The sequence below is a fragment of the Dendrobates tinctorius genome, unplaced genomic scaffold, assembly GCF_039654945.1.
Source record: "Dendrobates tinctorius isolate UK_male_01 unplaced genomic scaffold, ASM3965494v1 ptg000028l, whole genome shotgun sequence".
Classification (NCBI taxonomy): domain Eukaryota; kingdom Metazoa; phylum Chordata; class Amphibia; order Anura; family Dendrobatidae; genus Dendrobates; species Dendrobates tinctorius.
Window position 1 is genome coordinate 4557223 of NW_027361696.1, and position 25969 is coordinate 4583191.

The 25969-nt window shown below is 47.9% G+C and overlaps 1 long non-coding RNA gene across 1 annotated transcript; it reads left to right on the plus strand.

Annotated features, from left to right (window-relative positions):
- Positions 1-402: 402 nt before the first annotated feature.
- Positions 403-10313, plus strand: LOC141085042 (uncharacterized). The gene is made up of 2 exons (XR_012231199.1): positions 403-2391; positions 9532-10313. It is a non-coding gene; the product is annotated as an uncharacterized lncRNA (long non-coding RNA).
- Positions 10314-25969: the final 15656 nt, after the last annotated feature.

The window sequence follows — 25969 nt, forward strand, 5'->3', positions numbered from 1 at the left end:
GATGTTATGTACGAGCTCCCAGGGTCACTACTCCACCTGTGATACGCACACAGAGAAGAGATACAAGCGTAGGGCGATAACAGAGAGCAGTCCTGTGTTCTTACAGCCAGGTCCGATGTACCCTCAGCTGAAATCCTGAAGAGTGACACCAACCAGAAGAAAATAAGTCTCTTTTATACCCGAGGAATGTGATCTATTTTTAGATTTACCCAGTGTCCTTCAGTCCACCCTCACAGCCTTTCCCTATCTACTTTCACAGTCAACAAACTGGTTCCAGAATACAATACATAATTAGCATATCAACAGACCTCAATAGCCAAAGATAAACGCACACAATGTGTCACGCTCGCGCCTTGGCTGATTGGCGCGAGCTGGGGGGTTGTGGCCCCACTGTGCCACAAACCAGACTACCCTGGAAGGGGCGTGACTACGACAGCTACCTCGGTCTTCACTGGAGCCTCTGATGGGGAGGTCAGGCTTGTGCGGCAGGTAGCTGTCAGGTGCCACTCCAGGGTGGTGTCTGGCTGTGGCTGCTGATCCCACTCGGGGACAAGTCACTTGGACAGGTGTGACTAACAGGCAGGCCAAGACACTGGGCAAGCAGGCACGGTTTGGTACATTGGCAAGCAGGCACGGCTTGGAGACACAGGGCAAGCAGGCACAGCTTGGAGACACAGGGCAAGCAGGCACGACTTGGAGACGAACAGGTAGGGGCCTGTTCACACAGCAGGGGCAGGTATAGGTTTAGGCAGGAAGAAGTGGAGTATGTTGGAACAGGTTAGGAACTGAGCCGCAGGAGTGCAGAGTAGGTGGAGACGCAGGAGTGCGGAGTAGGCGGAGCTGCAGGAGTGCGGAGTAGGCTGGGCGGCTAGGGAGCCGTGCAGGCAGAGCGGCTAGGGAGCCGAGCAGGCAGAGCGGCTAGTGAGCCGAGCAGGCAGAGTTGCAAGGGTGCAGCTGCACAGGCAGAGTTGCAAGGGTGCAGCTGCACAGGCAGAGCTGCAAGGGTGCAGCTGCACAGGCAGAGCTGCAAGGGTGCAGCTGCACAGGCAGAGCTGCAAGGGTGCAGCTGCACAGACAGGGAGGACACAAGGAAAGACAGCAGGGAAGGAAGCCACAGACAAGGAGAAAGGGAGACTAAGGTAGGACAGAGTACAGACAAGGTACTGGGACCAAGACTCAAGGGCCAGGATATTCAGCCTCCTGGCAGGCAGACAAGGTACAAAGCAAGACAAGAAGTATTCCTCCAGAGAAGGAGGAAATACACAGAACAAGGCCTGGTTTCCTCATCAGCAAGATACTAACTGAGATTAGACATTGCACGGGCAATGTTTCAGTGGGTGTGGTGAAACTAAATAGTCAAGGGCTCTAGGTGATTTGTCAGGGACAGATTAGACAGGTGCACCCTGACTGCATAAGAACCAGAGAGTTCTGGCGCCGCCCCCCTATACACACATAGCCAGGAAACATACAGGAGAGCAGAGGCACAGGGCTGGCAACAGACAGAATTCACAGCATGGCTTGAAGCAGAAACTAAGTTGGTGTGCGAGGGATGGGAGGCCATGCAGTAATGCCAGCAGGGTTGTTACACAATGGTATATTGTATATCAGCTTGCAAGTCCTTCTTGGTTTGCAAAAACATGGTTGTCTGGGAAATTAAGATACAATCTGGTTTCTTTACACCTACGTACAGTATGATGACTCCACAGCACCCCACCTCCAGACAGTATGACGTTCCCATAGCTTTCCTTCACATTATGTAGACTCACCCACAGGGGCGGACACTGACAGCTTGGGGTCCCTGTGCAAGAAATGTGTCTCGGTCCCCTTTTATGGCAACAAAGCTACATATATTGTGGTGTAGTAACCACTATGTCAGCTAGGGGGCGCTGTGCGGAGGTTCCAAGGGAGAGGATGAGTGGCAGAATCCTGAAGGATGGTTGTGTATCTCAAAGGGGGTGGCTTTGAGATGGAGACTTAGTTATGCGTATTGATCAGCAATGGTATTGCTGAGGTGTTATTTCAAGGTATAAGGGAGAAGTCTCTAGGTAACTTGGGAGTTGGACGGGCCAGTTACCTACAAACCCACCCAGGGGTGTGTCTGAAAACGACTTTATTAAAAGCTATGTGAGTGTGTGAAGGACCTGTGATGAGGTCATAGTCACGTGACCCGGTGGGCGTGGCTGTAGACCATATAATGTGGCCAGGGTAGGTCACATGTGAGTGAATGCTGGGACCTGGTTGGTCCAGTGTGGAAGGTCCTGTAGAGATGGAACTTCCTGCCTGACAGCACGTGTGAAGTGGCTGGGAGCAATGGCGATGTGTGCCTGAGAGTTCCCTGGAGGGAACGAACTTGTGCGGAATGCTGCAGCCGCATGAGGAACCCTGACGTGGGTGAGATAATTGTGAGGCTAAGTTAGGCTGCGTACTGGACATTGATAATAAGAGTGAAGCATTATAATGGACGCTATGCTGGTAATGCTGTTAAGTGAACTTTCTGTTGCTGCTGTGGTTTATGAGGCGTGAATAAACCGCAAGGACTGTATGATTTGATGGAAAATCCATGCCGGAACTGGTTTTTGTTCGCTGCAAGCGAGAATCCCCTAAGTAGATGACAGCGCTACCTCACAATATATATAGCCATACATGTATATATTACATAGTCTCCTTTATTATGTATATTGCTGGCCCTTTTACAGTGCCCTCTCGTTATATACAGTACCATCTCTTACATATTGGATTATATAGAGCCCTGTTTTTTATTACATTCCGCCTTGTCTTGTTAGCTGTATAATGCAATGTTGGCTGATGGAGCATGGGAAAGCTTCCTTTCTAATGGAGGAGCTGATGGACTGGTAGTCTGGTCACCAGCTCCTCGATCAGCAGTCATTTTATATCTAAAAATAGAGGCAACTATGTAATAAAAGAGGGTGCTGTGAATAACAAAATTAACAAGAATACACTATGTAAGAGACAGCACTATACATAACAGCAGAGGAAGTTATATAATGAGGGACGGCACCATATATAACTAGAGAGGATGGTATGTAATAAGGGATGGTGTTATACATAATAAAAGAGGAAACTATGTAACTAAAAATGGTGTTATACAGAATTAGTGAGTACACTATATACTAAGGGACTGTGTTAGACAAAATATGTGAGTACACTATATACTAAGGGACTGTGTTAGACATAGTAAGCGATAATGTCTTCCTCCACCTCCCCCTGTACCTAAGGCCATTATGTCCCCCTTCCTCCCATCCCAATCCCCCATGCCCCTCATTGTCCTCCTTCCCCCGCATCCCATTATTGTCCTCTTCCCCATCCCATCATTGCCTTCTCCCTCATCACTATCTTTGCTTTCTCCCTCACCACTTCCATCATTTCCTCCTCCCCCACCACCCCCATTATTGCCCTTTCCACCACCACCATCATTTATTTTTCCCCCTCCACCCCATCAATGCCCTTTCCACCACCTCCATCATTGCCTTCTCCCCATCACCCCCATAATTGCCTTCTCCCCATCACCCCCATAATTGCCTTCTCCCCATCACTCCCATCATTGCCTTCTCCCCATCACCCCCATCATTGCCTTCTCCCCATCACCCCCATCATTGCCTTCTCCCCATCACCCCCATCATTGCCTTCTCCCCATCACTCCCATCATTGCCTTCTCCATCACTCCCATCATTGCCATCATTGCCTTCTCCATCACCCAATCATTGCCTTCTCCCAATCATTGCCTTCTCCATCACCCCATCATTGCCTTCTCCCCTTCACCCCCATCATTCCCCTCTCCTCCACCTACACACACACAGACAGACATACAGCATCATTGACCTCTCTGAATATTCCCCTGCAGCGCTACACATGCAAGCACGCACACACACATACAAAACACACACATACATATATACAAAACACACACACATACATACATACATACATACATACATACATACAAAACAGACACACACAGCACCTGTCACCTGTCCACAGCATCACCGGCGCCCGCGCTTCCTCGCTCTGGCACAGTGGCTAGCCGGCCACTGAATGATGACGTCATCCAGCGGCACTGTTGTCTGTGTCAGAGACAGGAAGAGCGGGTGCTGGGCAGGAAGCAGGACAGATCCTTGCAGCTCCGCTCCTGCTATTTTCTCTTGCAGGCAGTGGAGCTGCTGGGATCGCTCCCTGCCCGCTGCAATCTAGCCAGGGGCCCCCCGAAAGCCTTGGGCCTGGAGAAACCGGCCAGATTGCCCTCGCCCTGCAGGGACCTCCTGGAGCCTCTGGGCCCTGGTGCAGCCGCACGGGTTGAACCGGTCGTATGTCTGCCCATGCCCACCCATAGCTTTCCACATACAGTATGAAGGCCCTTACAGACCCCTTCTACACAAGACGGCCCCATAGACTCCTATCCCACACACAGTATGATGGTACCAACACAAATTCAAAATGCAGTTTGATTGTGGATCAAGGTAAAAAATCCACATCCTGTGGGTGAGTGTCCAGAAAATCAAGGTTTAAAATTATAAAGAAATGCAATAGGGTCTTATCCAGGTTAAAAGTTTGATGAATGATAGGTAAACGCGTCAACCGTAAACTTGCAATTTCATCTACTATAATGCATGACATAATGCCAGAGAGCGCACAAACGCTTTGAGTCCGGTTGTTTTTAGTTAAGGCTCAAAAGGGAAAAGGTGGGATTATGGTTTAATGTCATGAACAAACTGTAATTGTTTGTACCCCTTTTCCTTGTTAAATTAATAAAAACAGTTTAAAGAAAAAATAAGGTTCAAAATTAAAAATAATTTATTGGATAACACATTTAGAAGTTGCTCTAACTCCTTAATCACTTACAGGTAATTGGGAAATGACCTTTGATTTTATATACAGAGATAATGACGTAATGATACCATATGAGCAAATATTTAAATACCGTATGTTTTGGATTATAAGACACTTTTTTCCCAAAAATTTTTTGGGGAAATAGGGATGCACCTTATAATGCGGATATACCTTACCGGTACTGTTGCTGCAGGCCGAAGGCTGGGATATGGGGGTGTCTGGTGGTGCTGTGGGGTTGTTCAGTGCTGCTACAGGTGTCTCAGATGCTGCAGGGGCTCTGCCAACATTTTGTGACAGGCCAGAGCCCCCACAGTTTCATGGTTTCCTATGCGATGGACTCTGGGAAAATGGCTGCTGTGGGCGGCGTATGCGCAGATGAAGATCTCGGGATATGAGATCTCCGCACCGCTGGACACCCGCAGCAGCACCGGACACCCAAAGCGGCGCGCCGCACATCAAAACATCTCCTCATCCCAGCCTGCGACCTGCAGCATCACCCCACTCCTGCCTCCTCCAGTGACCCTGGGACCCCGCTTCACCGCAGCCACCACCCCCGGTAAACAAGACGCATGGATTATAAGAAGCACCGCCATTTTATTTAAAAAAAATTCCTATTTTTCTACTCCAAAATTTGGGTTGCGTCTTATAATCCGAAAAATACGGAAGTTTAAAAACATGTTGATATTAGATCTGTGCTTTAGCTTAATGCTGTTGCACATTTGCATAGCATTGTTATCATAAGTCATATAAATCTGAATATATAATTAGAAAAGTAGTGTAAAGGAGTTAAAACCTTATTGCATTTGCAGCGTGGCTAATGGTCATGTAGTCAATGAGAGGTATGTGTTGCAGAGATGTCTGGTCTCTGTGATGTAACCCGGGAGTGTTTTCTTAAGTGCACGGAATCACTAAGAGGTTTGTTGCACCTAGGACCAGGTTACTGGTAGCTGTGAGAGATGGGCGGGTCTGGCTACCCACATACCTCACCTCTGGGTGTGGTAAACAACCTATATAATGGAGGCTGTTGTTTGACACATGGTCTGTATGTTGGGAGGGAGAAGGCCTCCTGTGTGTGTTTGGCTCCAGAGCAAGCCTGAATACTGGACACTACCCCAGTCTGTGTGCCTACAGGCCTGGTAGAGCAGAGCCCTGCTATGAACATTTGTATTTTGTTTGCCTGCTCTGAAGGCTGTTTGTTTTTGGTTTGGCTTCTGGGTTTATGAAGCAATACATCCACATGAACTTTTAATGGAACAAGCCTCTTGTCTTCCTCCTGTCGCACCCAAGTGAGTACAACCCATACAATTGGTGTTTGATGTGCGGGCAGCGTTCCCAGCAGAGACATGCGACTGCTACAGGAAGGAAGTCCTGGGTTAAGTCTGTCACAAGCCAGCTAGCATCACCAGACAAAATGGAGGACCTGCTGTGAGGATGAGGGGCTGAAAGGTCATGCTATTGTGTATGGCAGGGGATTTGTGAGGGCCATCATTTTGTGTTTGGCAGAGGGGAGGGGCTCTGGCTGCCATTATACTGTGCATCTGGTGAGCTGTAGGTACATTATATTGCGTAGGGGAAGGTCTGGGGAAGCCATCAAACTACTTATTCTGTGGGGAGGTGACCGAGTCAGTTATATTTGTGAGAGGCACTCTTGTCGCTATAATTTTGTGTGAGGGGGATGTTGCATCAACATTCTGAGTGTGAGGGTTTTGGGGCCCAGCAATATGGGAAGGGGCTGTGGGGAATATAATGTTTGGAGATCGGTGAGGCCAGGATGAACCCCTACAACACAGCATGATGACCCAATGGTCTTCCCTATATAATTTGATGACTCCACACACAGAATGTTGGCCCCACATTCACCACACACAGACTGATGGCCACTCAGCTCTTGCTACACAATGTACTACTCTTGCACACTACGGTGCCTCAACTGCTCTCCCATATACAATATGATGGCTCCATAGGTCTCCCACATGGTATAATGCCCATACAGACCCCTGCTACATACAGCATGATAGCCCTACTGCCCCTCACCGAGTTTGATGGCACACAATATGTTGGCCCACCACACACAGTACAATAGCCCGCTCCCCTACACAGTACAATGCCCTACACACAGTGTGATGGTTCCCTCGCCCCACCCACAGACAGTGTGATAGCCCACATCCCCCTCCTACCCACACCAGAGCCCCACCACACACAGTATAATGGCTCTCCATCCTCTGACAAATAGAATGAAGACTCCCACAGCCCTCCTATACCCACAGTATGGCTTCACACAACCCAAACAACCATATGATGGCCCCACATTTCCCCACCCCCTTTATAGTATGATAGTCCCACAACACCAAAACACAGTATGATGGTTCCACATTAGTGATGAGCGAGTATACTTGTTGCTCGGGTTTTTCCGAGCATGCTCGGGTGACATCCGAGTATTTTGGTGTGCTCGAAGATTTGGTTTTTTTGATGAAGCTGCATGATTTGCGGCTGCTGAATTGGCTGAATACATGTGGGGAATGCCTGTTTGTTAGCCTGAATACATGTGGAGATTCCCTATCTAGCAGCCACAAATCATGCAGCTGAGGCGGCGAAAACTAAATCTGCGAGCATGCCAAAATACTCGGAGGTCACCCAAGCATGCTCGGGAAAACCCGATGCAACGAGTATACTCACTCATCACTATTCCACATCCCCCAACCACCACCATACACAATATAATATTGGTTCCGCAGCTCCCCCCAGGCAGTACGACACATAGGCTCACTATGATGGCCCCGCATCCCTCTCTACAAATTATGACTGCACCATATTCCCACACAGTATGATGGCTCTACATCCTACAAAAGAGAGTGCTGATGACAGTGATGGATGTGGTGACACATTTCTGAAAAGTCACATTTGCCACAACCTATGTGAAGAAGTTGTTGAGGCTGAAGTGATGCAGTTCCTGTTCTGTGTGCAGGTTCGGGTGTTGAGTTCTCTCTGCCCAGAGCAGCCTGGCCTTGCTGTGTATGCTGTAGAGCAGAGGCGGAGAAGTGACGAGCTCAGCACAGCTGGACATCTGCGATTCGTGACATTAATGTAGGACGGCGTGAGCTCTCGTGCGTTTTGAGCAGCGTCATCTGTCGCTCCTCTACTTCTGTGACTGTGGGATGTTACAGTCATAACGTATGCCCATGACTCACAGTGAAAAGTCGCTTGTTATTCTGCTCTGCTGCATGTGATCAAGGTAGTCATCCCCATGCACGTTGTGAGAAGAGCCGACCTTCTCTTCAGCTTCAGGACGTTTCATGCTGTTGTCAGAATCTTAGTTGTAAAGATGAAGCAGCTTCCTGCAGGGATGTTGAGGGAGTAGCTCCGGTCCACCAGGAGAAGCTGTACTGAAGGTGATGGATAGACCATGTCCTCCCTTATACTTGGGGCTATGTGCCCAGGACATAGCAGCACTTTGGATACGGCATATTTTCGCAGCTTTCTAATCACGCAGGTAAATCCACATATGATCGCTGACCCATTACCGCGTCTAATGAATGATAGACTAGCGTCCATGCTGCAGATAATTGACATGCTGCAACTCATAATCCCGCACTGAGGGAGAGTTTACACAGCATCAAATAGAAGCACAGTGGGCGTGAGATTTCTATAAGTCCATCCACGGTCAGAGATGCATCTAGGTTCTCGAGCACCTGGGGCAAGAATTCAGTTTGGTGCCCCCGCCAAGCAAATATGCAATTTGCGCACTAAGGCCGGAGTCACACTACTGTAGAATACAGCAAGTGCTATGCGAGAAAACATCGCATAGCACTCGGACAAGTCTTAATCTATGGGGCAGATCACATAACGTTTTTTTTCTCAGGCGTATTCTACGTGTGTGTACAATCGCAGCATGCGTATATCGTCCGAGACTCGCCAATGCGGGAAAAACTCGGACGCCACACAGACCATCCGTGTAGCTTGCGACAAATACGCATTTTCCAGCTGACAGGAAACTGCATCAGCAAATTTTCCTGGAAACCTCTAAAAAAAAAAACAGGAACACGGATACCAGCGACATGGCCAGACATATTAATGTGGACATGCTGATTGTTCTGGTACAGAAGAGGCCTGAAATATGGGACCAACGTGACGCCCATTATGCGGACTGCAATAGAAAGGATACAGCTTGGAAGCGTATATGCTGCCAGATGTTCCTCAATTATGATGAAAGTACACGTGAGGTCCAGCAGGAAATTAGTAAGTGAAGTAAAAACTTCACAATGTTAATTAAGTAAAAAGGCCCCAACAAAATAAGATATTATCCTATGTGATGTCCTTTTGAAAATCCGGCTTGTTTTTCCCCTATACTTGGCAAGTTGAATGCAACTTTACACTGTAACCTATCTTTCTAAACGCAAACACGGTGATCATATTTTGAATAATGTATTGTGCTACTTTGCAGTGTCTGATGTCACAAGACGGTGGCACAGCTGCCATGTTCAGTACCGCTGTGAGCGCCAGCAGCGGGCCATAAGTGAAGCAACAGCCGCTAAAAAAACGGAAATATATATTTTATGACCGATTGAATTTCCTTGCTCCCATTCTGGATCTACATTCGAAAGTGCATGCTTGACAGAAAACTTGATACATGGCCTTAATGTACATCAATTAATTTGTATTTTTCATTTTAATTTTAACAAATAACAGAACTGACTCCAACATTACCGAACGAGAAACAGCATCTGATTCCATGATCAATTTGGAACTTGTTGGCGAAGTTGAAGATGTGGCTGGACCTTCTTCTGCACCATTAGCAATCAACCACCATCACGGCCTTCTGCAGGACATGAGACCAATCGAGAAGAAGATGAATGTGGACATAGCAATAGTCCTACGATACCCCTGGATACCTCACCACAGGCAGGAGCCATCCCACTCCGGGGTCGGCACAGGAGGGAGCTTCCCACCACCGGTAATAGGTGCCAAGTAGACCTTGGTGTTTTGGACTATCTATCACGCACTGTTAACGATGATGGTGAGGAGGCATATGGTCGGAGTCTTGCATGGTATATGTACACAATTCCCATGAAGTGAGGCTGAGTGCCAGAGGTGCCCAACAAATTGTGATTGATTCATGCACCGAACCAAATAATCCAAGTCTGGTGTTCAATTTCCTTGAAAGATGGCAGATGTCTACTAACAACCACCTACACATGCATGGAAGTCAGGATGTGCAGACAATAGCACTCCTTTAACCACCTAGACCACAGATCCCATCACCACAGCCACATCAAACCCCATACCAACACCACCCACAACATGTGCAATTCTCAAATCCAGCTGCACCTGCCCAATATGGCCACTTGCACATACCCACTGTAGGAGAGTGGTCACAACATGTGTATGTTCGACATGGCCATTCTCTTAATGGTTAAAGTTGTTGTTTTCAACTTTCATGTTGCTCTGTAATAGTAATCTAAGTTGCCATATGTTTTTGAATGTTTGTTTTTGTGCAAAAAACACTGGAAGGAAATTAACCAATTTGCAGCTTAATGACCGGGCCAATTTTTACAATTCTGACCACTGTCATTTTATCAGGTTATAACTCTGGAACGCTTTAACGGATCCCGCTGATTCTGAGAATATTTTTTCGTGACATATTGTACTTCATGATAGTGGTAAAATTTATTTGATATGACTTGCAGTTATTTATGGAAATATGGCAAAAATTTAAAAATTTCACAATTTTCAAACTTTTAATTTTTTTCCCCTTAAATCTGAGAGATATGTCACACAAAATAGTTAATTAATAACATTTCCCACATGTCTAATTTACATCAGCACAATTTTGGAAACAACATTTTTTTTTGTTAGGAAGAGTTATAAGGGTTAAAAGTTGACCAGCGATTTCTCATTTTTACAACAAAATTTACCAAACCGTTTTTTAGGGACCACATTACATTTGAAGTCACTTTGAGGGGTGTAGATGACAGAAAATACCCAAAAGTGATACCATTCTAAAAACTGGACCCCTCAAGGTGCTCAAAACCACATTCAAGAAGTTTATTAACCCTTTACGTGCTTCACAGGAACTGAAGAAATGTGGTAGGAAAATATGAACATTTAACATTTCTTCACAAACATTTTACTTCAGAACCAGTTTTTTATTTTCACAAATGTAAAAAGAGAAAATGAACCACAAAATTTGTTGTGCAATTTCTGCTGAATACGCCAATACATCATATGTGGGGTTAAACCACTGTTTGGGCGCACGGCAGAGCTCGGAAGACAAAGAGTGGCGGTTGACTTTTTCAATGCAAGAATTGTCTGGAAATTAGATCGGGCGACATGTCAAGTTTAGAGAGCACCTGATGTGCCTAAACAGTGGAAACCCCTCACAATTGATACCATTTTGGAAACTAGACCCCCCAAGGAACTTATCTATATGTGTGGTGAGCGCTTTGAACCCCCAAGTGCTTCACAGAAGTTTATAACGTAAAGCCGTGAAAATAAAAAAAATCATTTTCTTCTACAAAAATGATATTTAGCCTGCAATTTTTTATTTTCCCAAGGGTATCTGGAAAAATTTGACCCCATAAGTTGTTGTGCAATTTGTCCTGAGTTCACTGATACCCCATATGTGGGGGTAAACCACTGTTTTGGTGCATGGCAGAGCTCGGAAGGGAAGGAGTGCCAGTTGACTTTTTCAATGCAGAATTGTCTGGAAATGAAATCAGACGCCATGTCGAGTTTAGAGAGCTCCTGATGTGCCTAAACAGTGGAAACCCCCCATTAATGACACCATTTTGTAAACTAGACCCCCCCCCCAAGGAACTTATCTACTGTAGATGTGTGGTGAGCACCCTGAACCCCCAAGTGCTTCACAGAAGTTTATAACGTAGAGCCGTGAAAATAAATAAATCTTTTTTTCTACAAAAATGATCTTTTAGCCTGCAATTTTTTATATTCTCAAGGGTATCTCAAGAAATTGGACCCCAAAAGTTGTTGTGAAATTGTCCTGAGTACGCGGATAACCCATATGTGAGGGGAACCACTGTTTGGGTGCATGGCAGAGCTTGGAAGGGAAGGAGCGCTGTTTTGGAATGCAGACTTTGATGGAATGGTCTGCGGGCATCATGTTGCGTTTGCAGAGCCCCTGATGTGCCTAAACAGTAGAAATCACACACAAGTGACTCCATTTTGGAAACTTGACCGCCCCAAGGAACTTGTATAGATGTGTCGTGAGAACTTTGAACCACCAAATGTTTCATCAAAGTTTATAACGCAGAGCCGTGAAAATAAAAAATATTTTTTTTTCCATAAAAATCATTTTTTTTAGCCCCCAATTTTTCATTTTCACAATTGTAACAGGAGAAATTGGACCCTAAAAGTTGTTGTCCAATTTGTCCTGAGTACACTGGTACCCCATATGTGGGATTACACTATGCCCTTAAACCCTTGGTGACAGAGCCAATTTTGACCTTAATGTGGCACCCCTTAGGGTTCAGTCGCCACAGATGTACTGCACCTCCTCCTGAGGTGTGGTACCCGACCATTCAGGTAAGGTGGAGACACCTGACCACACTCCAACACCTGCATCCCACACAACATAGTAGTGTAGCAAAGCACCCTTTGGTGGCTTCCTGCTTGGAACACGAAGAGTGCTGGGAGGTGGGTGGAGCTTAGTCTGCACCAAAAGATTGGGAAGAGTTTAGGATTTAGTCAGTCTGACTCAGTCAGTCAGTCAGTCGGACTCGGGGAGTCTGTGAGAGAAGATCCCCAGAGAGGGATGGACGAGAGAAGTGCTGCAGCAGACCTCAGTGACCTGGATCTGCTGGCACAGGAAAGAGACATTGATGGAAAGCCTGACTCTTCATAAGAAAGATAGATTTGAACGGAACGTAAGGAGAAAAGGAGGACTGGGGATTAGGGTTAGAGCAGAACCCTTCCCAAGTTCACAGCGCAAGGCCGGGGTCCGGTCCCCGAGGTTGTATGGATACTAATGGTCCTGCAGCAGACACCGGAGGAATAGAAGTTGTCACCACTTTATTCCCACACAAGACTTGGGGGCACAACAGCAACGTAAGTGAGCCGGGACTTGGTAGCAAGGAGTCCCCGAAGCAGGCTACAGCTGTCTGCCGTACAAGTAGAGTTCATAGGAACATCTGACAGGAGGAACTCCAGTGTAACTCAGTACTGAGAGTACTTCACTATAGGCGCAAAAGGGAGATGTTCAGAAAAGGCACATATGTTGGCGGAGTGTTGGAACGGAATACTTCATCTTGCCTGGAACTTGGCTGAGCTCCTGACCCAGAGGACATGGCACGGATGCGGGCACCTGTATGCTCAACAGACTGTGAGTAAAGCTTTGGAACTACATGCCCTGGTGTCCTCCGCTTATTCCTGCACCAACACCCTCAGCACTGCTACATCTCTGTGCCTGACACTGCACCATCTACATCTCTCCCCTATCTCTTCACCTACATGGCCCTGGGACTACAGCCCTGCCTGTGGAGGGCCACAACATCATTGCTGCACTACACCATCTGTCCCAGAGGATCTGTCTGCAGCGTCGGCTTAACACCTTTCTTGCCGAACACCACAGGTGGCGTCACGAATCATTCAATGAACATTTCTACTATTTACAATGGGCGCCTAGGGCCACGGACCGGGTCATAGCTGCCGTGACAACAACCCCACTCGTGGAGATCCGCGGGCCCGGTACCTAGTACCCCGCCGCCCTGGGTGTGAGGGCGACCCATTAATGACCAGGCCAAATTTTACAAGTCTGACCACTGTCACTTTATGAGGCTATAGCTCTGGAACACTTCAACGTATCCCACTGATTCTGAGACTGATTTTTTTGGGACATATTGTACTTCACGCTAGTGGTAAAAAATTTTTGGTATGACTTGCGTTTATTTATGAAAAAAATGGAAATTTGGCAAAAAGATTGAAACTTTTGCAATTTTCAAACTTAATTTTTGTGCCCTTAAATCAGAGAGTCATATCGCACAAAATAGTTAATAAATAACAATTCCTACATGCCTACTTTACATCAGCACAATTTTGGAAACAATTTTTTTTGTTAGGACGTTATCAGGGTTAAAAGTTGACCAGCGATTTCTCATTTTTCCAACAAAATGTACAAAACCATTTTTTTAGGGACCACCTCACATTTGAAGTGAGTTTGGGGGGTCAATGTAACAGAAAATACCCAAAAGTGACACCATTATAAAAACTGCAACCCTCAAGGTGCTCAAAACAACACTCAAGAAGTTTATTAAAACTTCAGGTGCTTCACGAGAACTAATGCAATGTGGAAGTAAAAAATGAACATTTTACTTTTTTCACAAAAAATTTACTTTGGAACCAAACCTTTTTTATTTTCACAAGGGTACAAGGAGAAAATGGGCCACAAAATTTGGTGTGCAATTTCTCCTGAGCACGCCGATACCCCATATGTGGGGGAAAGCCACTGTTTGGGCGCATGGCAGGGCTCAGAAGGGAAGGATAACCATTTGACTTTTTGAACACAAAATTGGCTGGAATCAAAGGCGGGCGCCATGTCGCGTTTGGAGACCACCTGATGTATCTAAACAGTGGACACTCCCCAATTCTAACTCCAACTAGGGATGAGCGAGCATAATCGTGAGTATTCGGTACTCGGCGAGTAGTGAAGTACTCGCGGTACTTGGAACATAGCGAGTATTTCACTACTCGCCTCGCACTACTCGGATCTCCCGCCCAGCATTTGGCACTCACAGTAATGCCGCAGCCTTCTTGGTTGTGGGTGGCATTACTATGATTGGCTGGCCGCCCAGCGTCATAGGCTATGAGTCATTATAGCCCGGCTCTATCTGAGCCCTGCCGCCACCATTTTCTGCACATTGCATGCAGAACACAGCTAGTGTAGGGAGAGTGTAAGCAGCTGCTAGGGCGAGTTGTGTTTGTTTCTGCAAATCATCCAGAAATCCTCTGTAAAACCCAAAAGCTCTTTTCAGAGCTGAAAGTATAAGGTCAGGGACTGAGTAGTGTCAGTTTTCCCAGCTATTTTTGGGGTCTCACCCCTGCAGGGCAGTTTTTTTGTGCTGTTGCGGTGCTGTGTTCAGAGCGAATAGGACGCACGCATGGTACTGCACAACTGAAGCACAGCCAGCACCACTGTCTTATGTGGTGACTGGGGTGCGTAATCTTGCCTTAAACCTCAGGGAAATTTTTTAGTGCCAGCATCGCTGTCTTGTGTGGTGACTGGGGTGTGAAATTTCGCCTTAAACCTCAGGGCAATTTTTTAGTGGCAGCACCGCTGTTTTGTTTGGTGACTGGGGTGTGTAATCTCGCCTTAAACCTCAGGGCAATTTTTTAGTGGCAGCACTGCTGTCTTGTGTGGTGACTGGGGTGCGTAATCTCGCCTTAAACCTCAGGGCAATTTTTTTGTGCTGTTTGTAAAACACAAAGCAGTACTAGGCTGTAGTGCTATCTTCCACAAAGCACTAACTACTCCTTGTTCTCCAATATCTGCATCTGAACATCTGAACTATGGCAGAAAAATCCAAAATTCCTAAAAAGGCTGTTGTGAAGGAACAGGGACATGGATGTGGGGTTGTTATTGGTGCCCAACAAGGCACAGAGTCTGGGAGACCGAAGAAGGTTGATGCATCTAGGTTCCTGGCGAAATTTCCCGGTCTGGAACATAAATGGGTCTGGAAGCCAGAAGAACAAGAGCAGATACTGTCTTGGATGGCTGATATGGCATCAACGAAATGTTCTAGCAGCACCCAATCGTCCGTGACAAAACAGTCTACTGTCCATACAAAGAACGCTGGGTCATCCTATTCTCATCCTGTTCCTAGTTTATCACCCGGTCAGAAGTCACAAGGAACATTTGACCCCAACCTTGGTCACTCCAAGGATCTGTTTGATCCATTTCCTTTCGTTGCCTCTGGCCTTTCACCACGCAACATTGAAGAGGAACATGAGGAGGTATCGTCTGTTGATGATGGGCATATATTTGAAACCCCATGGCCAGGAGAAAACCACTTTCATCCACGTGATATACCGGGTGAAGAGGTGGCGGCTGATGGTGATGTCACACAGTTGCCATCTGGCCAATCGCCAATATCAACACGGGAGGATGACATGGACGACGAAGTGGTCGATGAGACCACTGATCCGACCCGGACCGTTGGCACACATAGCCAGCAAAGAGGAAGAAGGTGGATACGTAGCACCAACAAAGGCACTAAGGGCTATTGGTTTGAGCAGAGTGCGAAGTGTGTCAACTGTTGCCAAGAGCAATCCCTCTGTGCCCCAAATCTAGGCAAGGGTGCGTTCAGCCGCTGTCCGGAAAATTTTTTCCGATAGTCCTTCTGAACCAAATGTTGTCATCTGTAGCATCTGCCATACTTAGCTGAGCAGAGGCCAGGGCAAAGGAAACCAAAGCACCACCAGTATGCGGAAACACATGGCAGCCAAGCACCCTAGTCGGTGGGCTGAACAACAGGGTACCAAATCAGTGTCTGCGACTGCGGGTCAAACCACTGCCATGTCGCCTGTGATACGGCCTCACCAATCTGCTGGGCAGGAAGCAGGTGATCATCATACCTCTTGCTCACAAGCTGCGGCTGCACAGACACAGGCCACAACAAGCTCATCCACTTGTTTTGTCTCAGGAAAGCGTCCAATTGTCCGTGCCCCAGATTTATGAAAGGAGGCATAAATACCTAGCCACACACCCACAAGCACAAATACTGAATGCGCACATTGCCAAGTTGCTAGCCGTTGAGATGTTGCCGTTTAGGCTTGTGAGGACACAGTCTTTCCGTGATCTTTTGGCTGTGGCTGCCCCACGATACTCTGTTCCCACTATTTTCCCGCTGTGCCGTCCCCGTGTTACACCAGCACGTCTTAAACAATCTAATATGTGCTCTCACCAACGCCGTAACCAGGAAGATCCACCTTACTACAGACACTTGGTCAAGTACTTGTGGACAGGGACAATACATCTCTGTCACGGCACACTGGCTCAACCTTGTGGAGGGTGGGACAAAGTCTCAAACTGGACCATCACATATCCTACCCACGCCACGAATAGCGGGCCCAACCTCAATCAGGGTTTCCGCCTCATCTTGTACGTCCAGTCTCCCCTCTGTCTCCTCCTCCTCCGCCTTGTCATCCTATACTGAATAACCCTCCACATCACTCCCAAGTTGGGAGCTGTGCAGCAGTGGATCGGCAAAGCGGCAACACGCTCTGCTGAAGCTGATATGCTTAGGTGAAACACCACACACTGCAGCAGAACTGTGGCAAGGACTAAAACAGACCGATCAGTGGCTCTCCCCACTGCAACTCCAACCTGGTCTGGTTGTCTGCGACAATGGGTGTAACCTGGTGGCGGCTTTAAAGCACGGAAAGCTGGTGCACATGCCATGCATGTCTCACGTGCTGAACCTAGTGGTGCAGAAATTTCTAAAAACATACCCTGGCTTGCCGTACTTACAGTATTTGAGACGGTGCGCCGTATTTGCGCCCATTTCCGCCATTCCTCAGTCGCTGTTGCCGGTCTTGCAGCGCTTAAAAAGCAATTTAATTTGCCAAACCACAGACTCATTTGCGACCTGCCAACACGGTGGAACTCTGTTCGCAAGGGTAAGTGAGCATCAGAGGGCACTTGCTGAATATCAGCTTAAACATGCCCGTTACACTGAGACTCAGCCAAGACACATAACAACTGTCGAGTGGGTGTGGATCACTGATATTTGTGAGGTGCTTGATAACTTTGAGTACTGCACCAAGCTTGTGAGCGGTGATCAGGCTATTATCAGCATAACCATCTGTGAGAATCATGTGGGAATAGTGGATGAGGGCAGGTATATCTCGCCCAGATTCCTTTCCTATGTGGCCTAGTCTGGTCAGTATCGCACCTGCTTACTAATGGATAATGGGAGGTGGATATATAAGGATGCAAGGTGGTTGTGTGAGTGTCTCAGCCTGGAAACACAGAGAGCCTGTCTGTGTGAGAGACACACACGTGAGTGGAAGCAGTGCCCACTGCAACTGTGGTTTGGCTGGACGGGAGAAGCCCGCCAGTTGGTAGTTAGGTTGTCCATTGTTTAGTTAGTGCCGGACAGGCAAGGATTTGTTTTATGTTTTATTTCCTTTTGCATTGCTTTCACCATTAATAAACCTGACCCAGGGTCAGTTATACCCGACTCCCAGCTCTGCGCCTGAGTTTCATGCTGAATGCACGTGGCCTTTGACCCCAGCAAAGGCGATCCCAGAGTGTTTTATCACACATCCCTATGCTATGTCTGCTGAAAATATCGCTGCAGTATCAAAAAATGGAGTCTTTGCATGCCCAGCAGCTGGGTATGGAGAAAGATTTCACAATGGGTGATCCTACCCAGCCCAGCCAATATCATCAGGTATTATTGGGGGATGAAGATGATGATGAAAATGAGGAGGGAGAGGACTTCTTTTTCAGTGGTACCGAGGGGACACCTCATGCTACAGAGGGGAATCCCAACCCCAGCTTCATGTCTGTCCAGCATGGGTGGGCTGGAGAGGAGGAGGAGAGGATGGGTATTGTTCCTCCTTCAGGGGTCACAGAAGATCTGCCTCTTTGCAGCTTGGCACACTTCATATCTGACTGTCTGTGCCAAGACCCTCGCGTAATCCACATTTTCAATAGCAACCTATACTGATTGGCCACCTTTCAAGACCCACGGTACAAGGACAAATTTCTTTTGCTACTGTTGCAGTCACCAAGGGGTTTCACAATGGAATCCTTTAAGAAGGCCGTTGTCGATCATTTGATGGCAACAGCACCCTCAGACACCACTGCTAGCAGAGGTACCAACTCTGTGCAACAGCATGCATTAATGGGGAGAGACACGTCAAGCAGGTCCAAAAGAGGTGGTGGTAAAATGTCCACAAACTGGGCCATCTTCAATAAACCGGCTCATCACCAAGGACTATATGGAACAGCAGCAATGTCAAGGAGGGAGAAGTTGAACAAGATGGTCACCGACTATCTATGTGACCATACTTGCGTCCTTCCTGACGCTTCTGTTCCGTTTAATTACTGGGTATCCAAGCTGCATAGTTGGACAGACCTCTCCTTATATGCCTTGGAGGTGCTGGCCTGCCCTGCTGCTAGTGTGATGTCAGAGTGTATTTGGATCGCCCACCAGGGCCGTGGGGTACTCGGTACCGGCCGGTATCTCAGAGGGAAGTGTCACGGTAGTGGTGACCCGGTCCGTGGCCCTGGGCGTCCATGTGAAAGGGGATGGTGTGAAGCGTGGCTGATCAAAGTTTATAAGTGGATGATTCGTGACGCCACCTGTGGTTTCTGGTGAATTTGACAAGCGCTGCAGGGTTGATTCTCTGGGACAGATGATGTGGTGCAGCAATGATGTTGTAGCCCTCCACAGGTAGGGATGTAGTCCCAGGGCAGTGTAAATGGGGAGATAGTGAGGAGAGCGTAACGGTGCAGGGTTAAGCACAGAGATGTAGCAGTCTTGAGTGGGTTGACGCAGGAATAAGCGGAGGACACCAGGGCATGTAGTTCCAAAGCTTTACTTAGTCTGTTGTGCATACAGGTGCCCGCCTCGGTGCTGTGTCCTCCAGGTCAGGGGCTCATCAAACCCCCAGGCAAGATGAAGTATTCCGTTCCAACATTCCACCAACATATGCCTTCTCTGAACGTCTCCTTTCTAGCGCTTGTAATGAAGTACTTGTGGTTGTGTGTTAAACCCAAGTTCCTCCTTTTAAGATGTTCCTTTGAACTCTACTTGTACGGCAGACAGCTGTAGCCTGCATCGGGGACTCCTTACTACAAAGTCCCGGCTCACTCACGTTGCTGTTGTGCCCCCAAGTCTTGTGTGGGAATAAAGTGGTGACAACTTCTATTCCTCCGGTGTCTGCTGCAGGACCATTAGTATCCATACAACCTCGGGGACCGGACCCCGGCCATGCGCTTAGAACTTGAGGAAGGGTTCCATTCCGACCCTAGTCCTTAGTTCTCTTCTTCTCCTAACGTTCCGTATAATTCTTTCTTCCTTATGGAGAATCAGGCTTTCTATATCTCTTTCCAGTGCCAGCAGCTCCAGGTCACAGGAGACTGCTGCAGCACCTTCCTCCATCCATCCCACTTAGGGGATCTTCTCTCACAGACTGACCTAGTCCTAATCATCTCCCGCTCACTTGTGCAACTAAGCTCCACCCACCTCCAAGCAGGGAGCCACCAAAGGTGCTTTGCTACACTACTATGTTGTGTGGGATGCAGGTGTTGGAGTGTGGTCAGGTGTCTCCACTTTACCTGGATGATGGGGCACCACACCTCAGGAGGAGGTGCAGCACCTCTGTGGTGACTGAACCCTCAGGGGTGCCACATACCCCCCCCGTTAAACACAGCACGTCCGCGGGCTGCAAGTGAAACAAAGATTTTACAAATAAGGAACATACAAAATTTTTGAAATGCTTGATAAACAGTTCTTAAACTAAACTTCCCGATGTGGGAGGCATTGACTCCAGGAACATTGCAGAACAAGTTAAAAGACTATCTATAATTTAGCATATTACCTAATTTAAAGTGCTATTGGATAATAATAATTACTAAGAAGTTTACTGCTAATTCATGTACCATCATCAATGCATTTTTCTTCTTTTTGTCTTTCACATTTTCCACATTTTACTCCTTCATCTAGACCATGAGTGACAACCGCTGATGCCTGGTTCGTCAACTGCATTCAAATCTTTATTCAAATTTCACATCTTTATTCAAGCATTACTACAAGACTAAATTCTATAACTCTGTTGCTATCAATATCTTTATCAAAGACTATCATGACAATCTATTCTTATCCTTCACTATAAAATACTAAGCATTAATTATTAAGACATTAGTGATAAAGTAGACACTGGTCCAGCCCAAAATGTCTTGAAATGTCCTTTATGATAGGAGCAGAGCTCCCAGTCCGAGGTAGTTCTCATTTAAAGAAGGCCTATGTAAAACCAAGAGAGGGTACCTTAAGAGGCGCAACTATTTACAAGAAAGTTTTTGGATCAGTCATTGTCCATGATCTCTCAGTTCAATAAAACTGGTGCCAACTGGGGAAAACACAACAAGGGCAAACATGCCAATACCCTCCTGGGTAACAGTTCAGTTAGTTGCAGTCATTTTTAATGCTTGTTTTACTGGTAGTCTTCTCCTGGGGTGGTAGAAGCAGATTTCTTTTGCTGCTTCCAGGGGAGATTTTCAGGATGTCCACGTCCTGCTGGTGGATTCACAAGCTGCAGGTACTCCTCCTGTTGGGTTTTGGGGATTGCTTCCTGTGCAGATGAGGTGGCAGCTGGTGGAACTGCTGCCTGTGGTACAGCAGGGGTAGCAACTTGTTCTTGGGGGTGTTGTACTCTGGTGGACGTGGCCTGTTTTGCCTTTGTGGGTACAACTACCACGGTGGGAGGCATCCCTGCCGGGGGAACGTAGGTTTTCTCCTTCTTGTAGGTCGCTATAAAGTCCTCCGGTATGCGACGCACGTTCAGGGCATACCAGCCACGTAGCCCCTCATGCCAGGTGAAGGTACAGTTGTGGCCAAAAGTATTGACACCCCTGCAATTCTGTCAGATAATTCTCAGTTTCTTTCTGAAAATGATTGCAAACCCAAATTCTTTGGTATTATCTTCATTTAATTTGTCTTAAATGAAAAAACACAAAAGAGAATGAAGCAAAACATTGATCATTTCACACAAAACTCCAAAAACGGGCCAGACAAAAGTATTGGCACCCTCAGCCTAATACTTGGTTGCACAACCTTTAGCCAAAATAACTGCGACCAACCACTTCCAGTAACTATAAATGAGTTTCTTACAATGCTCTGCCGGAATTTTAGACCATTCTTCTTTGGCAAACTGCTCCAGGTCCATGATATTTGAAGGGTGCCTTCTCCAAACTGCCATTTTTAGATCTCTCCACAGGTGTTCTATGGGATTCAGGTCTGGACTCATTGCTGGCCACCTTAGAAGTCTCCAGTGCTTTCTCTCAAACCATTTTCTAGTGCTTTTTGAAGTGTGTTTTGGGTCATTGTCCTGCTGGAAGACCCATGACCTCTGAGGGAGACCCAGCTTTCTCACACTGGGCCCTACATTGTGCTGCAAAATTTGTTGGTAGTCTTCAGACTTCATAATGCCATGCACACGGTCAAGCAGTCCAGTGCCAGAGGCAGCAAAGCAACCCCAAAACATCAGGGAACCTCCGCCATGTTTGACTGTATGGACCGTGTTCTTTTCTTTGAATGCCTCTTTTTTTCTCCTGTAAACTCTATGTTGATGCCTTTGCCCAAAAAGTTCTACTTTTGTCTCATCTGACCAGAGAACATTCTTCCAAAACGTTTTAGGCTTTTTCAGGTAAGTTTTTGCAAACTCCAGCCTGGCTTTTTTACGTCTCGGGGTAAGAAGTGGGGTCTTCCTGGGTCTCCTACCATACAGTCCCTTTTCATTCAGACGCCGATGGATAGTACAGGTTGACACTGTTTTACCCACAGACTGCAGGGCAGCTTGAACTTGTTTGGATGTTAGTCGAGGTTCTTTATCCAACATCCGCACAATCTTGCGTTGAAATCTCTTGTCAATTTTTCTTTTCCGTCCACATCTAGGGAGGTTAGCCACTGTGCCATGGGCTTTAAACTTCTTGGTGACACTGCGCACAGTAGACACAGGAACATTCAGGTCTTTGGAGATGGACTTGTAGCCTTGAGATTGCTCATGCTTCTTCACAATTTGGTTTCTCAAGTCCTCAGACAGTTCTTTGGCCTTCTTTCTTTTCTCCATGCTCAATGTGGTACACACAAGGACACAGGACAGAGGTTGAGTCAACTTTAATCCATGTAAACTGGCTGCAAGTGTGATTTAGCTATTGCCAACACCTGTTAGGTGCCACAGGTAAGTTACAGGTGCTGTTAATTACACATATTAGAGAAGCATCACATGATTTTTCGACCAGTGCTAATACTTTTGTCCACCCTCTTTTTTATGTTTAGTGTGGAATTATATCCAATTTGGCTTTAGGACAATTCTTTTTGTGTTTTTTCATTTAAGACAAATTAAATGAAGATAATAATACCAAAGAATTTGTGTTTGCAATCATTTTCAGGAAGAAACGGAGCATTATCTGACAGAATTGCAGGGGTGTCAATACTTTTGGCCACAACTGTAACATAATCTCCCGGGTACAGGTCATGAGCAGGGTGTCCCCTCCGGAGGTGGGACTCTACATCCCTCCGGCTGAAGAAGAGGTCAGAAATCCTCTGGGGGTCTGAGATAAAAACCAAACCCCCGATTCCTGGTTGACATTAAAGACCTGACCCCATCCTGCTGATTCCCGGGGACCCTAGTGACCGGCACGGACCCTTTCTTTCCGGTCCATGTCAGGGCCCAGCACGGCCAGTCTCCGCTGTTCCCGTTCCCTCTGCTCGGCTGCCAGCTGGCGGATAGTCTGTTGGCATCTGGCCTCCGTCTCCTCCTCCTCCCGGGACCAGCCTCTACCCACAGTGGACAGGGGCACCACTGCTAGGGGTTCAGGTGTTCCCCCCCCCCCAGGGACTAGAATCCCGGTCCCAGACTAGGTCCAGCACGACCTGCCCGGACGTGGTAGCAGCCGGGCACCCCAATGTCTTTCCAGCTGCAAGGGCAGCGGTCATACCTAATTCTTCCCGGTGGTGTCTTGGCTCCAGGGCCAGTGCTGGACAGCAGCCGGTGGCAGCGGTGGTTGCTGGAGCTGCCTGGTCAGAGGCCAGAGATGGTGGTGGAGCGGATGGCATCTCCGGGTCCTTCAGCGGGACCTGCGCGGCCGCACTCAGTCCAGGCAGGAGCACAGCTTCTTCCTCCTCAGCTCCCAGGCCCTCGGGTAACTCCTGGCAGGCAGCGCTCAGCGACGGTTGCAGCGTGGAGGTGGTACTAGGCGCTGCCGATGGCGTCGCAGCAGCCACAGGTTCCGCAGGTGCTGCCAGAGGGAGAACCGTTGCAGCGGCGATGGGTACCGGTGGTGAAGGTACCGTTGGTGTAGGCCCCTCCTGGGCGCGCTGCAAGTTTAGAGTCCACAAAGCCTCCTGCTTCAGCCGCAGACGGTGGGTCAGCTGGGAAATTTCGTCCTCCAGCTGCTGGCGGTCCATGGTGGAAGCGGGGTTGGAGCCTTCAATCAGTGCACTGAGGAAGATCAGCTCAGCCTCCTCGCGCTCTTCAGTCCTCCATGCATCGTCCAATATGGCGTCATGGCATTCTCTCTCCTTCCTGGGCTCCTTTCCCGCCACAGGGCCTCGCTCCTTCTGGGGGCGGCGTCTCCTTCCTCTGCCTCCATACCAAGCCAGTATACGAACCCTTCTGGGGGTGGGCCATGTTGCTGTTGCATAGAAGTTCAGGCAGGGGAGGCCCAGGACAGTTCGCGCTCTTTTCTTAGGGCCACCCATGTTGTCACGCCCTTCTTCACCACGCCGGCGGCCATTTAGAGAGTCCATTTTACAGTCTATCGACTTGGTTATTTTGCACATTCTCAGCAATTTTAAGTCTAATGTAATAAATCTTCAGCACACAGGACCTGGTAGTACCGGGCTTCATCATCCTGTTCGTGACGCCAAAATGGATCGCCCGCCAGGGCCGTGGGGTACTCTGAACTGGGCCGGTATCTCAGAGGGAGGGGTCACGGTAGTGGTGACCCGGTCCGTGGCCCTGGGCATCCATGTGAAAGGGGATGGTGTGAAGCGTGGCTGATCAAAGTTTATAAGTGGATGATTCGTGACGCCACCTGTGGTTTCTGTTCAATTTGACCAGCGCTGCAGGGTTGATTCTCTGGGACAGATGGTGTGGTGCAGCAATGATGTTGTAGCCCTCCACAGGTAGGGCTTTAGTTCCAGGGCAGTGTAAATGGGGAGATAGTGAGGAGAGTGTAACGGTGCAGGGTTAAGCACAGAGATGTAGCAGTGCTGAGTGGGTTGACACACGAATAAGCGGAGGATATCAGGGCATGTGGGTCGCCCTCCCAGGGCTGTGGGATACTCGGTACCGGGCCAGTATCAGTGGGATGTGTCACAGCAGCAATGACCCGGACCGTGGTCCTGGGCGCCCAAGTAATAGGAAAATGTGAATGGTGGAATGTAGTTAGATGAATAGTTTGTGACGCCACCTGTGGTGCTCGGCAAGGGATGTGTTAAGCCGACGCTGCATGCAGATCCACTGGGACTGATGGTATGGTGCAGCAAAGATGTAAAAGCTCCCCCACAGGTGAAGCTGTAGTCCCAGGGCAGTGTAGATGTGGTTGGCACGGGGATGTAGCAGTGCCAGAAAGGTAGGAAGCAGACAAGACACAGCGGGGTGTAATTTCTGTACCTTAACTTGATAAATGCAGTCCAGGGTCCTGGTTACAGATGGTACCAGAGCAGGCTAGCCTGGAAGCAACTCAGGAATTCTCTCTCAGCAGATGGGCTGTGCAGTCTCCTTCCTAGCGCTTACTTGAGGGATCTCCAGTACTGAGTTACACTGAAGTTCCTCCTGTCAGATGTTCCTAAGAACTCTACTTGTACGCAGACAATTGTAGCCTGTTCCAGGGACTCCTCACTCCTAAGTCCTGGCTCACTATCCGTGTTGCTGTTGTGCCCTCAATTCTTAGATGGGAGTATTGCATTTACAGCCTTCTACTCCTCTGGTGTCTGCTGTAGGACCATCAGTATCCATACAGCCGTGGAGACCAGGCTCCAGTTCATGAGCTCTTCCTCTCAGCTCTATCTCAGCGCTCCTTCCACACGTCTGCACACTTCACCCTCCGCAGACTAACTGACCACTTCTTCATCTTGGCCCTCAGAGAGCACTCCTCCCCTTAATTCCGGGTCAGAGTTCCCCTGCTGGCCTGGAGTGGAACTGTGTAGCATGCATAGATTGACTGCGAGAGAGACCCATCATTGCCTCCAAGCCTGGCATTACCCTCCCTGGAGGAAGGCAAAGCCACTGTGGCGACCATACTCCTGGGGGTGCCACATTCCCCTCTAGTGCAAATCAGCACTCCTGGGCTGAACAAAACATGAAACATTAAACAGTTAAACAATAATAATTGTACAAGATTTAAAAATGAAAAAGTTACAAAAACCAAGTGCTTCCA